At 41.7% G+C, this 14326-nt stretch overlaps 1 long non-coding RNA gene across 1 annotated transcript; it reads left to right on the top strand.

The window, feature by feature from the left end:
* The first annotated feature begins 8171 nt into the window (after positions 1–8171).
* LOC115137704 (uncharacterized) lies at positions 8172–14011 on the top strand. Its single transcript, XR_003864841.2, has 3 exons — positions 8172–10942; positions 11089–11235; positions 11347–14011. It is a non-coding gene; the product is annotated as an uncharacterized LOC115137704 (long non-coding RNA).
* The last annotated feature ends 315 nt before the right edge of the window (positions 14012–14326 follow it).

Consider the following 14326-nt stretch of genomic DNA (forward strand, 5'->3'; position numbering starts at 1 on the left):
ATGAACTGGCCCGCCCCGTTCCCCAGACCTGAATCCAATTGAGCACATCTGGGACATCATGTCCATCTCCATCCACCAACGCCACGTTGCACCACAGACTGTCCAGGAGTTGGCGGAGTTTAGTCCAGGTCTGGGAGGAGATCCCTCAGGAGACCATCCGCCACCTCATCAGGAGCATGCCCAGGCGTTGTAGGGAGGTCATACAGGCACGTGGAGGCCACACACACTACTGAGCCTCATTTTGACTTGTTTTAAGGACATTACATCAAAGTTGGATCAGCCTGTAGTGTCGTTTTCCACTTTCATTTTGAGTGTGACTCCAAATCCAGACCTCCATGGGTTGATAAATTTGATTTCCATTGATAATTTTTGTGTGATTTTGTTGTCAGCACATTCATCTATGTAAATAAAAAAGTATTTAATAAGAATATTTCATTCACTCAGATCTAGGATGTGTTATTTTAGTGTTCCCTTTATTTTTTGGAGCAGTGTATATTGAGACAAGAAATAGATTTAGACTATGTATGCTGAACGATAGAGTTGAACTTTGAGCCATTTTAGGTACTAAAAAAGGTACTAAGCAACTAAGCCACTGCAATGAACAATGTATTCACACAAATAAATTGTGAGTTTATGCCTATCCTGCCTGACCTGTAAACTGACACTGTGGACATTGTGGAAATTAACCATGGGAATCAATGAATCTGGACATTTTTGTTTTGAATTGATTTTATTGGGTCTTTTCCGCCAATCAAATTCATGTCAGTCACTATGGCCTGTCCCTTTACAGTAAATCCAAATGACATTGAATCCTGCATTGTTTGCCGTACATTACAAAGGGAACTGCAAATAGATCCTTGAGGTCATTAAGAAGCTTTTATTTTGGAACGTTATCGTTTTACAGCACAATCAATCATATAATCAGCCAAATTGACATTTAGATAAATCAAAGAATGGGATTACTTTAAATATCAAGTTACATCATTTTATGTGATAGTCAGATGTTTACTTACCAGTAGCCTGTGGGCCAGGGGAGAACATGAGTAACAGTTTCTCCTGGCCCAGAGGCTACTTTCTGTCACGCCCTGGCCATAGAGAGACTTTTATTCTCTATTTTGGTTAGGCCAGGGTGTGACTAGGTTGGGCATTCTAGTTACTTTATTTCTATGTTTTCTGTTTCTATGTTTTGGCCGGGTATGGTTCTCAATCAGGGACAGCTGTCTATCGTTGTCTCTGACTGGGGATCATACTTAGGCAGCCTGTTTTTCCACCTTAGTTGTGGGTAGTTGTCTTTGTTAGTGGCCTGTATAGCCCTAGGAAGCGTCATGGTCGTTTGTGGTGTTTCTTGTTTTGTTGGCGACATTCTTAATAAAGAAAAATGTACCCTCACCACGCTGCACCTTGGTCCGGTCATTTCCCTCATGACGTCCGTGACACTTTCAAGTCAGGGAGCAATCTGATTTCCATGAAATACCGCTAACTAGTCATTTAATACCCCTACCTGTATGTATGATGTTCTTGCATTTAGTTTTGATCTGCTGCAAGGTTATTTTTGCTCCCATGGGGTTACAAATAAACACATAACACATTGCTGCCCGTGTCATTAAAAAGCACTATGAATTCAATAGATAACTATTAATCCTCCATAGGCTATGGAATGGGCCTACCATTACAATATGACATAGCCTAATATGTAAGTTGTAGTAGTCTATTGTGTTGACGTGTAACATCACTAGCGTTGCAATAAAAGTGCTCTATGAAGCTGGAAGCATTATTACTAATAACCCATGTGTGCAAGCTAGGGCTGTTGGATATTGCAATCATTCCACTTCACTTGAGCATTTACTCTGTGTACAATTTCTTCCAGTGCCAGGCTCCCTCTGTTTTTTTGGGGGGGGGAAATTGCGTAAACATTATTCGATGTTACAATTGCTTCTTGTTCTAGACTTGTGAAATATTGGGCTCTGTCTTTTGATTTTGTATCTGCCCATTAGCCGTCCTGGAACCAACAAATCCTGGACATCGTCTGGTTAAGTGCACCCGGAAATGTCCAACATGTCCTGAATTTGTTCAACCGTCTTTCTGGAATACCCCCCCCGATATCAAGGTTGTGTGACACACACGCATGCATGCAGACAGTAAGAGAGTAAGAGCAGCTCATGATTGTATGACAGTGCAGGGTCACGCTTTAATCGGATAGTCTGGATTGTCCATCTGTAGACGCTACACAGATGGTCATTCTATCAGCAAACTATACCTGCTGATAAGCAACTGCTTGCTAAGGTTGCGATTAGGGTTAGAATAAGTTTTAGAATACGGGTTACGGTTATGGTTAGGCCTAAGCTTAGTAGATAGTTAGTTGAAATGTTACTGATAGTTTGTAGAGACCCTACAGATGGACTATCCAGATAAGTGTTGCCCAGTACAGTCGCAGACATTCTACACATCCAGAGCTCTTAGACCATATCAGTAACAAAAAAGTCAACCGTCAAAGGATATCAAGTACTGGAACACACACAGATCACATACTAAACCCTTTGTTCTCCCTTAGTCTGCTGTGAAAACACCCCACGATGGCGTAACCAAGTCTTTTTTTAGGATATTGACTTCAGGTACTAGGCCTAAACCAATGTTATTTTATCCAGACCTGGGACTATTCTGGTTTGTGCTGTGTTTCTGTTGTCTTGACAATGGGGAGGCCAACTGAAAAACTGAGTTGATCAATGAATGAACATACAAATGAACGAATGAAAGATACAGTATTGCTAGCAAATATCAAGATAATTTGTTACGTCCGATTGAGCATAGATTTGCATGTACTCGAGCCTTGCACTGGCTTATGAGGCTGTAACACAGTAAAAGAAAACCTGTGACATCAAAGCGATAGTTAAACCCAAAAATCAAAGTTTAGGCCAAGATGCGTTCCAAATTGACCCCTAGACCATACTCCTAGGCTCTACATCTAGATCTGAAAGAGTCATGGAATAGGCTGAAATGAAAACGTCTGGCAAACTTTGATTTCGGAGTATGTGTCGTCCCGTTGACTGTAGAGTAATTCAACAAACGATTTGTTGTCTTATTATTCCTCTGTAGTACTGAGATACAAGGATTCAAACTCGCTACTTGTTTAGGTTCCCTCATCTTTGTATTAGGGGTTTTTCATCCGTCCGCAAAGTTATTGACCCCCGATTACATCCGCAAACTCCCTTGAGTCTCAGCTTACCTAGAGCAGAGTTTTAAAAAAATACTCACGTTTACACATTTCTTAAAGTCGTCCTGGCACGCCAAGCAGGTAAGACTCAAGGAATGTCAAAATACTTGCATGTAATTAAACGGAGGGTGTGGTAACAGTTACGGAGGTGTATCTTTAGGACCACTGTCTTGAAAGAGACATAATGTAAGGGAAGGAATCCAAACCATGCGCTCTTGGCGACAACCCAGAGTTAGTTATGTCTGTGGGAAAAAGCTAACTTCACAAAACACAAAATATCACAAGTCAGCCGTAGCTGGTGACTTGAACTTTTCTCTTGCCAATAAATGACAAGGTCGATATGAATTGACTCTTGAACTCAATGAGTATTTATATATTTCATGCACGAATAATGCTATGTCTACCCTTTCCCCGGGCTGGCTAATGTTAAAAGGAAGCCCCTTCTACATCTCCCCTCCTTTCCTGATGCACATAGCCTCAGGGCTACGGGGCCTGGCCCACCCTACTGTGTTTCCTTGCCCATCCAAATTGATAATCTATTTGACCGAGACACGCGCCGACAGAAAAATGCATCCATCTCAGATAAAGCATCCAAGTGAGCGAAACAGCGCCCCTCTGTCCCCCGTATGTAGACCATTTAGTCTATCTTCTGGACAAAAGGAGTATGGCACGTTATACTTTTCTGGCTAGACAACATCAGATACATAGGATGCATATAGTAAGACAGACGTGCACTGTTTTCCTTGCTAGTTTCAGCAGAGAGGAAGAGGAGAAGTGAAAGGGCTCAGTCTCGCCAAAATCTGACCTAAGTATGTTTCCTGCATTCCTGCCTTTTTGGGACAACGACTTGCATTGTTAAGACATGAGCATCTTGTCATTATATACAATCAATCAATTTGATATATCAATCCCTTTTTACATCAGCAGATGTCACAAGGTGCTTATATGGAAACCCAACCTAAAACTCTAAACAGCAAAGCAATGCAGATGTAGAAGCACAGTGGCTAGGAGAAACCCACTAGAACATGGTGGGAGGAAACATAATAGTTCATAACCATCCAACAAATAAAACCAGAGAGACAAGTTGACAAGACAACATAAGAAATAACAACAGTGATGGATTCGGCAGAAGACAACGCTAACAGTGGCTATATGAGATGCCTGTCTATGCACTCAGAAAAATATTTGTCCTTTATCATTAGTAAACATGGAAAATATATGTACAGTACACACCTACTCATTCAAGGGTTTTACTTTATTTTTACTCTTTTCTACATTGTAGAACAGTAGTGAAGACATCAACACTATGAAATAACACATATGGAACCATGTAGTAACCAAAAAAGTGTTAAACAAAACAAAATATATGTTATATTTGAGATTCTTCAAAGCAGCCACCCTTTGCCTTGATGACAGCTTTCCACAATCTTGGCATTCTCTCAACCAGCTTCACCTGAAATGCTTTTCCAATAGTCTTGAAGGAGTTCCCACATCTGCTGAGCACTTGTTGGCTGCTTTTCTCTGTGGTTCAACTCACTCCCAAACCATCTCAATTGGTTTGAGGTCAGGTGATTGTGGAGGCCAGGTCATATGACGCAGCACTCCATCACTCTCCTTCTTGGTCAAATAGACCTTAGACAGCCTGGAGGAGTGTATACTTAAAATGCAGCACATTGGAATTTGTTCAAATGACCTTAACTTTGTTCTATGTCTGATTAGTGGGGTGGCAGGTAGCCTAGTGGTTCGAGCGTTGGGCCAGTAACAGAAAGGTTGCTAGATTGAATCCCTGAGCTGACAAGGTAAAAAGCTGCCGTTCTGCCCCTGAACAAGGTAGTTAACCCACTAAATAAAGGTTTTAAAAAATATTACATGAGTGCTGTTGGAACACAATACATTATTTTATTCTATTTTATTTAACCTTTTTTTAACTATGCAAGTCCGTTTACAATCACGGCCTACCCTGGCCAAACCCTCCCCTAACCCGGATGACAATGGGCCAATTCTGCGCCGCCCTCCTTAACATATTTAACTGATGCGCCATCATTGGTTTATGGGCTTCCCATTGTATTAAAGCTTGGCCCCAAGGGCAATCAGCAACCAGTTTACTGAACAGAAAAATGAACAGAAAAATGTATTCATACAGTTACAATGTTTTTTATGAAACCAATATACAGTTTCGTGAAAATAATATTTGTCCCCTTTCTTATTTTCTCTACATTTTCATAGTTTTGATATTGAATGTTATCTGATCTTCAACCAAAACCTAATATTAGATAAAGGGAACCTGAGTGAACAAATAACACCACAATTACATACTTGTTTTATAAAATGTCATGAACACAGTTATGCAACACTCAATGCCTCTGTGTGAAAAAAAAAGAATTGCCCCCTTACACTCAATAACTGGTTGTGCAATGACTCCAACCAAATGTTTCCTGTAGTTGTTGATCAGTCTCTCACATCGCTGTGGAGGAATTTATGAACACTCTTCCATGCAGAACTACTGTAACTTAGCGACATTTGTGGGTTTTCAAGTATGAACTGCTCATTTCAAGTCCTGCCACAACATCGCAATTGGGATTAGGTCTGGCTTCAGCTTAGGCTCACAGATGGATAGCCTGACAGTCTCCTGTAGAATTCTCTGAGACCCAGCAGAATTCCTGGTTCCTTCCATTAAGGCAAGTCGTCCAGGTCCCGAGGCAGCAAAGCATCCCCAAACCATCACACCACCACCACCATGCTTCACTGTTTGGTTCTTAATGTGGAATGCAGTGTTTGGTTTTCACCAGGCATAATGGAGACCCATGTCATCCAAAAAGTTGTACTTTTGAATCATCTGTCTGTAGAATATTCTTCCAAGAGTCTTGATGATCACCAAGGTGCTTCCAGATGCTTTTTGGCAAACTTGAGTCAACTTTTTGCCTGGCGGAAACCAAATACTGCATTCCATAGTAAGCACCTCATACCAGTGGTCAAGCAAGGTGGTGGTGATGTGGTGGTTTGGGGATGCTTTGCAGTCATTGCAGCTAAAGGTGGCACAAACAGTTATTTAGTGTAAGGGGACAATTACTTTTTCACACAGGGAAATTGATTGACTTGATTGTTAATTAAATAAAATAACATCTACTTTGTGCATTATGGGTTATTGTGCATTATGGGTTACTTTGTCATTATGGGTTATTATGTGTAGATTGATGAGGGATTCTTTTTTTGAATAAGGCTGTAACATAACAAAATGTGGGGTCTGAATACTTTCCGAATGCGCTTCATATATACAGTTGAAGTCGGAAGTTTAGGTCATTAAAACTCCTTTTTCAACCACTCCACACATTTCTTGTTAACAAACTATAGTTTTGGCAAGTCGGATAGGACATCTACTTTGTGCATGACACAAGTAATTTTTCCAACAATTGTTTATAGACAGATTATTTCACTTATAATTCACTGTATCATAATTCCGGTGGGTCAGAAGTTTACATACACTAAGTTGACTGTGCCTTTAAACAGCTTGGAAAATCCCATAAAATTATGAAATTTTTTACCTTTATTTAACTAGGCAAGTCAGTTAAGAACAAATTCTTATTTTCAATGACAGCCTAGGAACAGTGGGTTAACTGCCTGTTCAGGGGCAGAACGACAGATTTGTACCTTGTCAGCTTGGGGATTTGAACTTGCAACTTTCCGGTTACTAGTGCAACGCTCTAACCACGAGGCTACCCTGGCTTTAGAAGCTTCTGATAGGCTAATTGACATCAATTAGTCAAGTTGGAGGTGTACCTGTGGCTCAGCCAAGACCTCAGAAAATAAGACCTCCACATGTCTGGTTCATCCTTGGGAGCAATTTCCAAATGCCTGAAGGTGCCATGTTCATCTGTACAAACAATAGTACGCAAGTATAAACACCATGGGACCACGCAGCCGTCATACCGCTCAGGAAGTAGACGCGTTCTGTCTCCTAGAGATTAATGTACTTTGGTGCGAAAACAGCAAATCAATCCCAGAACAACAGCAAAGCATCTTGTGAAGATGCTGGAGGAAACAGGTACAGAAGTATCTATATCCACAGTAAAACGAGTCATATATCGACATAGCCTGAAATGCCACTCAGCAAGGGAAAAGCCACTGCTCCAAAACCGCCATAAAAAAAGCCAGACTACCGTTTGAAAGAAATAAAAAGCTGAAATAAATCATTCTCTCTACTATTATTCTGACATTTCACATTCTTAAAATAAAGTGGTGATCTCAGCTGACCTGAGACAGATAATTTGTATTAGGATTAAATGTCAGGAATTGTGAAAAACTGAATTGAAATGTATTTGAAAAAGGTGTATATAAACTTCCGCACTTCAACTGTACATATCGATATCATATCAGAAAGAACTGCAACTGATATCCATATAGATTTTCCATTTAAATGTCCGTCTCTAGTTCATATTCACCTTTGTATAACACAGCTGTTCTTAGATCATGATAATGATAGCCTTTGTATACTTGATCAAGTATGTGGTTTGTAGACGTGCATATTCTGTGTGTCATCAATGGCTGTGTGCACACGTTTGCACATACATATGTGTGTGTGCCATTGGCAAAATAATCTTGTATGTTTGTGGTTCTGGCATTTCCTTGGGAAACTCAGACTGATGAAAACACAATACATTTATCACAAACATGATGTAATAGAGTACATTACATTATGTATTACAATTCATTACAATTGCAACATCTAACAGGTCCAGGTATGTGTCTCCATGTACGGCTAGATGAGGAATTCAGTCATGGTATGGGAGAGAACTCATTCACTCTTCTTCAAAAGAGAATTAGTACAGGACACACCTCAACACACCCTTTTCCAACGTGCTGTCGTGAACAAACATTTTCCTTTGCACCTCAACATTCATTGTAATGATGTCACCGAGGTTGTTCTTTAAAGCTATAAAGGCTTTAGCAGTGAAGGAGCGAAAGTAGAGTTTGGAGGTGCACCATTGGAAGAGTACTGAGCTTTCAGAGGATTTCAGCTACAACATTACAACTGAAAAGAATCGCTGAACAGCAAGGACAGTGAAGGAGTGCTATAAAAAAAAAAAAAAAACGACATCCATAACCCATACATTTTTGGGGGGGTAAGTGTGGTTTTCAATTATTGTGTTACGTGTCTTTTCATTATGATCAGAGTTTTAGTTTGTGTTTGTAAAAGTGCAATTTTGTCAGAACAATCTTCATTGACAAGGCAATAACTGGTCCACTTCCTCTCTAACTCTGTTCCTTGAACTCAGTCAACCATGTTCTTATCATCTCAAGTGAAGTTCTTAATCCAGGTACCAGAACTTTTTACCTTGGTCCTGGAATCATTTCAAGAACTCCTTAAAACTGCAATGCTTTGACCTGATAGACGAATTCAAGGCAATTGTTGCCGGCTTGCCGCAGGAAGTGTGCAACTGTTTTCACTCTTAATGGCTACATTTGTTTTAATGTGACGGTGGTAAGTGTTGTCACTGATATTCATGTTTTTGCTGTGCATGTGTTGTGGTAAATGTGTAAAAACAGTACATCTTAAGATACCATTCTCATTTGTACATTTGCAAATTTGGCAGGAAATCTATACATTTACAGTTTTTACACAAACACATGCACTGTACTGCATATCCATTTTTTTAATGAGCTGCCATATATGCTAGGTCTCCATCAAAATAGATGCCTTCTGATCTTAATGGGACTTCCTGTATGAATAAATAGTGGTCAAAATATTAATAAATTACTGTTAGAATACAACTGTGAATTAGTCAAATATTCAACCCTAGCAACAATACTGTACAAAAACAGGGACAAAATCAGACAAAAAGTCTGACGTACATTTACCATTCGTGATCTCTTTCCACAATATTCCAATTGATTTTATGTTTGTCAATGTCATTCTGTTTGTAACTATTTGTCTTTTATCTTTACATTAATCTTGTGTGCCCATCTCTCTGTGACTACAGACTAAAAAGAGAACTGTTTCAAAAATGAACTGGAAAATTCTCATAGTCCTTCTTCTGATTGTAGCTAAGTTCATTCTCTAGTCTTTAAATTGTAGATCATGTCGAAATTCGAAAAGATATTCTAAAATCTATGCTTTTTAATTTGCAACAGCATCAGGGAATGCCCAAAACCCAACAACTAAAGCCCCCGCAACAACCACAGCTCCCCCCGCGACCACCACAGCTGGCATGACGACTAGCACAATTGTGGTCACAACAACCAAAGCTGCATCAACTACAACCACAGCTTCTGCCACAACTACGTCTTCTCCAACTACAACCACAGCTAGCGTTACAACAACCACAGAACCTGTTACTCCTACCCCCTACTTTTTTGAACATTCTGTTAAAAATCGCGCAACATTTCAGCGCCCTGCTACTCATGCCAGGAATATAGTATATGCATATGATTAGTATGTGTGGATAGAAAACACTCAGACGTTTATAAAACTGGTTAAATCACGGCTGTGACTATAACAGATCGTGAGTTTCATCCAAAAGCGCAGGAAAACCTGATCACTGAAAATGGAAAAATATATTGCTGCGCGACTTGAACCCATTGATAAAGGTGAACCACAATTAATGGGGATGAGGTTGCAGTACCTACAGCTTCCACACGGTGTCTAGAGTCTTGTCATTTGCCTACGATTTGTTTCTTGGTCAAACAGATACAAGGCAGCACAGTTCTTCAGGTCTAGGACCGGATATTTTGGTTGAGTTTCTAGCCGGACATTTTTCCAGACGGACAGCTATAGAAAATACTTCGTCTTGTGATTAATTTGATTGCTTATTAAAGTTTACTAATACCTAAAGTTGCATTACAAAAGTATTTCGAAGTGTTTTGTGAAAGTTTATCGTCGACTTTTTGAATTTAAAAAAATGACGTTACGTTATGAAACGCTGTTTTTTTCCGTTGATCACACAGTCTACATATAACGATATCTAGGCTATATATGGACCGATTTAATCGAAAAAAAGACCCAATAGTGATTATGGGACATCTAGGAGTGCCAACAAAGAAGATGGTCAAAGGTAATGAATGTTTTCTATTTTATTGTGCGGTTTGTGTAGCGCCGAATATGCTAATTATTTTGTTTACGTCCCCTGCGGGTCTTTTGTGGTGTTACATGCTATCAGATAATAGCTTCTCATGCTTTCGCCGAAAAGCATTTTAAAAATCTGACTTGTTGCCTGGATTCACAACGAGTGTAGCTTTAATTCAATACCCTGCATGTGTATTTTAATGAATGTTTGAGTTTTAACTAATACTATTAGCATTTAGCGTAGTGCATTTGCATTTCCAGAGCTCTAGATGGGACGCAAGCGTCCCGAGTAGAAGCAAGAGTTTTAAGACAACCACAGCTTCTGCGGCAACAAATACAACTGCACCCACTTCAACCACAGTCGCACAAACAACTCCTATTCCACCCATAACCACCACAACCACAGACTCAACAGCAGCACCGACAGCGAATGAGGGGTCAGTGGGATTAGGATTCAGAATGATCCGTGCATTCCTCAATGAGTATTCTGACTCTTCCACATCAGCATATCAGGAACTTGCAGCATATCTTTTAACACCATGACACTGACTTCCCTGCTTTAATTACTGATTGAAATTATTGATACTAATACAGTTTTCCCCACAGGTGGGTCGTGTTTACAAAAAGGTTCCCCCTTTAACATACTTAAGGTGTAGGATTATTCAGTTCACGTAAGTCACAATCATTGTTTTCTGTAAGTCTATGAATGTCTTCATTCAAATACAACTATCTACAAATAAGTTTGAATAACACATAACACATAAAGAACTGCCATGAAAAGAAAAACAAAATATTTCTTTCTTTCTTTGTTTAACAGGAATGGCTCAATGTATTGCCAAATTGGCCCTTATTTTCAAGAACTCGACAGTGGTTCCCAGTGCATCGACTGTAAGGCAAGAATTTATTGACGCTGTGTATCAGGACAACACCATCCTCAATGTTGATGCAACCTCCATTACTGCAGGTAAGAAAAATGCATCATTGCCAAATCTTGTCATTGTCATCACTCTCAACATTCACACATGGCACTCTTTGTTGGGTTCATTTTTATGAGTTAACTTCTGTGTTCTTACAGGGACACCAACCACAGCTTCAAGTCTACTCACAATCTTTCTGGTTGTATTGTCACACCTGCTTCACTACTATTGAGACTGATGACCACAGCGGCAGCGCAACTTGCCAGTCAATCCAATTATATAACAGTTTTTAATAGAAGTGTATAGCATTCATTCGTATTAATTATCCAAATATGTACATTGTAAAGATGAATTGCTATGGAGAACATGACAATATTGAACACCTTGAGGATAATGTAAAAATCTGAATATGGGTAGCTTTCGTTCTACTTACTGCACTGCCTTGATTTTGAACATTTGTTGATATGCAATATTGTTTTATAATTCAGCATGACCCATGCTTTGAATGAATGAAGGAAACGCTGGTTTCATTAGCTTCGCTGTACTAATTAAGAAATGACATGAAAAGACATTCACATCCCTCTTGAGTTACCAAAGTTCAAAATGAATGAACTAAAAGGGTTTAAGCTAAACAGGACATTCTTTGTTTACAATGGCAACAGAGGTGCAGCTGCTCGGGACAGAGGGGCAGCTGCTCGGGACAGAGGGGCTCTTTTGCCTCTGGGCTGAGGGGCTCTGGCGCCTCTGGGCTGAGGGGTGGCTCAGGCGGCGCTGGGCTGAGGGGTGGCTCAGGCGGCGCTGGGCTGAGGGGTGGCTCAGGCGGCGCTGGGCTGAGGGGTGGCTCAGGCGGCGCTGGGCAGACGGGAGGCTCAGGCGGCGCTGGGCAGACGGGAGGCTCAGATGGCGCTGGGCAGACGGGAGGCTCAGATGGCGCTGGGCAGACGGGAAGCTCCGGCAACGCTGGAGAGGAAGGCTCTGGCAGCGCTGGACTGAGTAGCTCTGGCGACTCTGGAATGAGGGGCTCTAGCGCCTCTGGAATGAGGGGCGGGGGCTCTGGTAGCGCCGAACAGGCGGGAGACTCCGGCTGCGCTGGAGAGGAGGAAGCCTCCGGCAACGCTGGACAGGCGGGAGCCCCTGTAAGGATGAGCCGGAGAGACAGCCTGGTGCGGGGGGCTGCCACCGGAGGGCTGGTGCGTGGAGATGGTGACGGATAGACCGGGCCGTGCAGGCGCACTGGAGCTCTTGAGCACCGAGCCTGCCCAACCTTACCCGGTTGAATGGTCCCGGTCGCCCTGCCAGTGCGGCGAGGTGGAATAGCCCGCACTGGGCTATGCAGGCGAACCGGGGACACAGTGCGCAAGGCTCGTGCCATGTAAGCCGGCCCAAGGAGACGCACTGGAGACCAGCTGCGTAGAGCCGGCTTCATGGCACTTGGCTCAATGCTCACTCTAGCCCGGCCGATACGCGGAGCTGGAATGTACCGCACCGGGCTATGCACCCGCACTGGGGACACCGTGCGCTTCACAGCATAACACGGTGCCTGTCCGGTCTCTCTAGCCCCCCGGGAAGCACAGGAAGTTGGCGCAGGTCTCCTACCTGTGTGCCCCCCCCAAGAAACTTTTGGGGCTGACTCTCGGGCTTCCATCCACGTCGCCGTGCCGCCTCCTCATACCAGCGCCTCTCCGCTTTCGCCGCCTCCAGTTCTTCTTTGGGGCGGCGATATTCTCCAGGCTGAGCCCAGGGTCCTTCTCCGTCCAATTCGTCCATTCCTCTCGCTGCTCCTGCTGCCGTTTCTCCTGCTACACCTTGAGGCGGCGACACTCCCGTGGCTTTGCCCAGGGTCCTCTCCCGTCAAGGATTTCTTCCCAAGTCCAGAAGTCCTTATTACGCTGCTCCTGCTGCTGCCCGTTACCACGCCGCTTGGTCCTGTTGTGGTGGGTGATTCTGTAAGGGTTTTCCTGTGGTGAAGGAGAAGCGGACCAAAATGCAGCGTGGTGGTTATTCATGTTCTTTAATAAAGGAACTAGACATGAAATAACTAACAAAACAATAAATGTGGAAAACCAAAAACAGTCCTATCTGGTGCAAACACAGAGACAGGAACAATCACCCACAAACACACAGTGAAACCCAGGCTACCTAAGTATGATTCTCAATCAGAGACAACTAATGACACCTGCCTCTGATTGAGAACCATACTAGGCCGAAACATAGAAATACCCATAACCTAGAAAAACAAACATAGACTGCCCACCCAGCTCACGCCATGACCATACTAAATAAATACAAAACAAAGGAAATAAGTGTATATACATTTCCTATGTATGGTAAGAGGAAAGGACTCACTATCACCATCTTCCCGCTGTTGGTCTAATATAGATGTATACATCCAAGACGGGTAGATGGCGTGGTTAAGACAGCTTATTATTTGAGGATTTGATCTGATAAAAACAAAACAGAAATTGGCTACCTGGGGCCTGTTGCACAAAACTAGGATAAGGGATTAAGCCAGGATATCTTGGTGATCCTGGCTCAATTGATCCGTAATCCGGTTGCACTAAAGATGGATAGGGGGCAGGAGGATATGTTATGGTATAAATTACCATGGAGATTTATTCTGTGGAGCTAGCCTGCTCCAGACCAGGCTAAATTCCAGGATTTATTTAATCTCATCCCTAATGTCAGTCAGCAGTCACCACAAATGGAAACCAATAGTTATTTCACTGCTCACTATACATTGTTATCACATATAACTAGACCCACTGTTATTATTTAAACGTTTGTGATCATTAATTTCAATGATTTTGGATAAAAAATGATTTTTAGATGATGTTGCTATCATTAGATAATTTACAGTTTCCCATAGACTATAAGGCTATATATAAAATGATAGAATATTAGGGCCACAGAGGGAAAAAAACACAAGTCATAATATTGTAACCAGTTGTTTTAAAGGAGGACAGTTGTTAAAATGACAGATGTGGGGCATTTCGTGAAATTGTACTTCAGTATGGTTTCATAAACAAAGACATGCTGATGTGCCAGAATATTAAGTATCACATTGTCATAAGTATCAAAACTGTAAAAACAATGTAGCTTTTCTGCAGAAAGAACCAGCCTCATAAATGTATGACTTTA

This window comes from Oncorhynchus nerka, linkage group LG11, assembly GCF_034236695.1.
Source record: "Oncorhynchus nerka isolate Pitt River linkage group LG11, Oner_Uvic_2.0, whole genome shotgun sequence".
NCBI lineage: Eukaryota > Metazoa > Chordata > Actinopteri > Salmoniformes > Salmonidae > Oncorhynchus > Oncorhynchus nerka.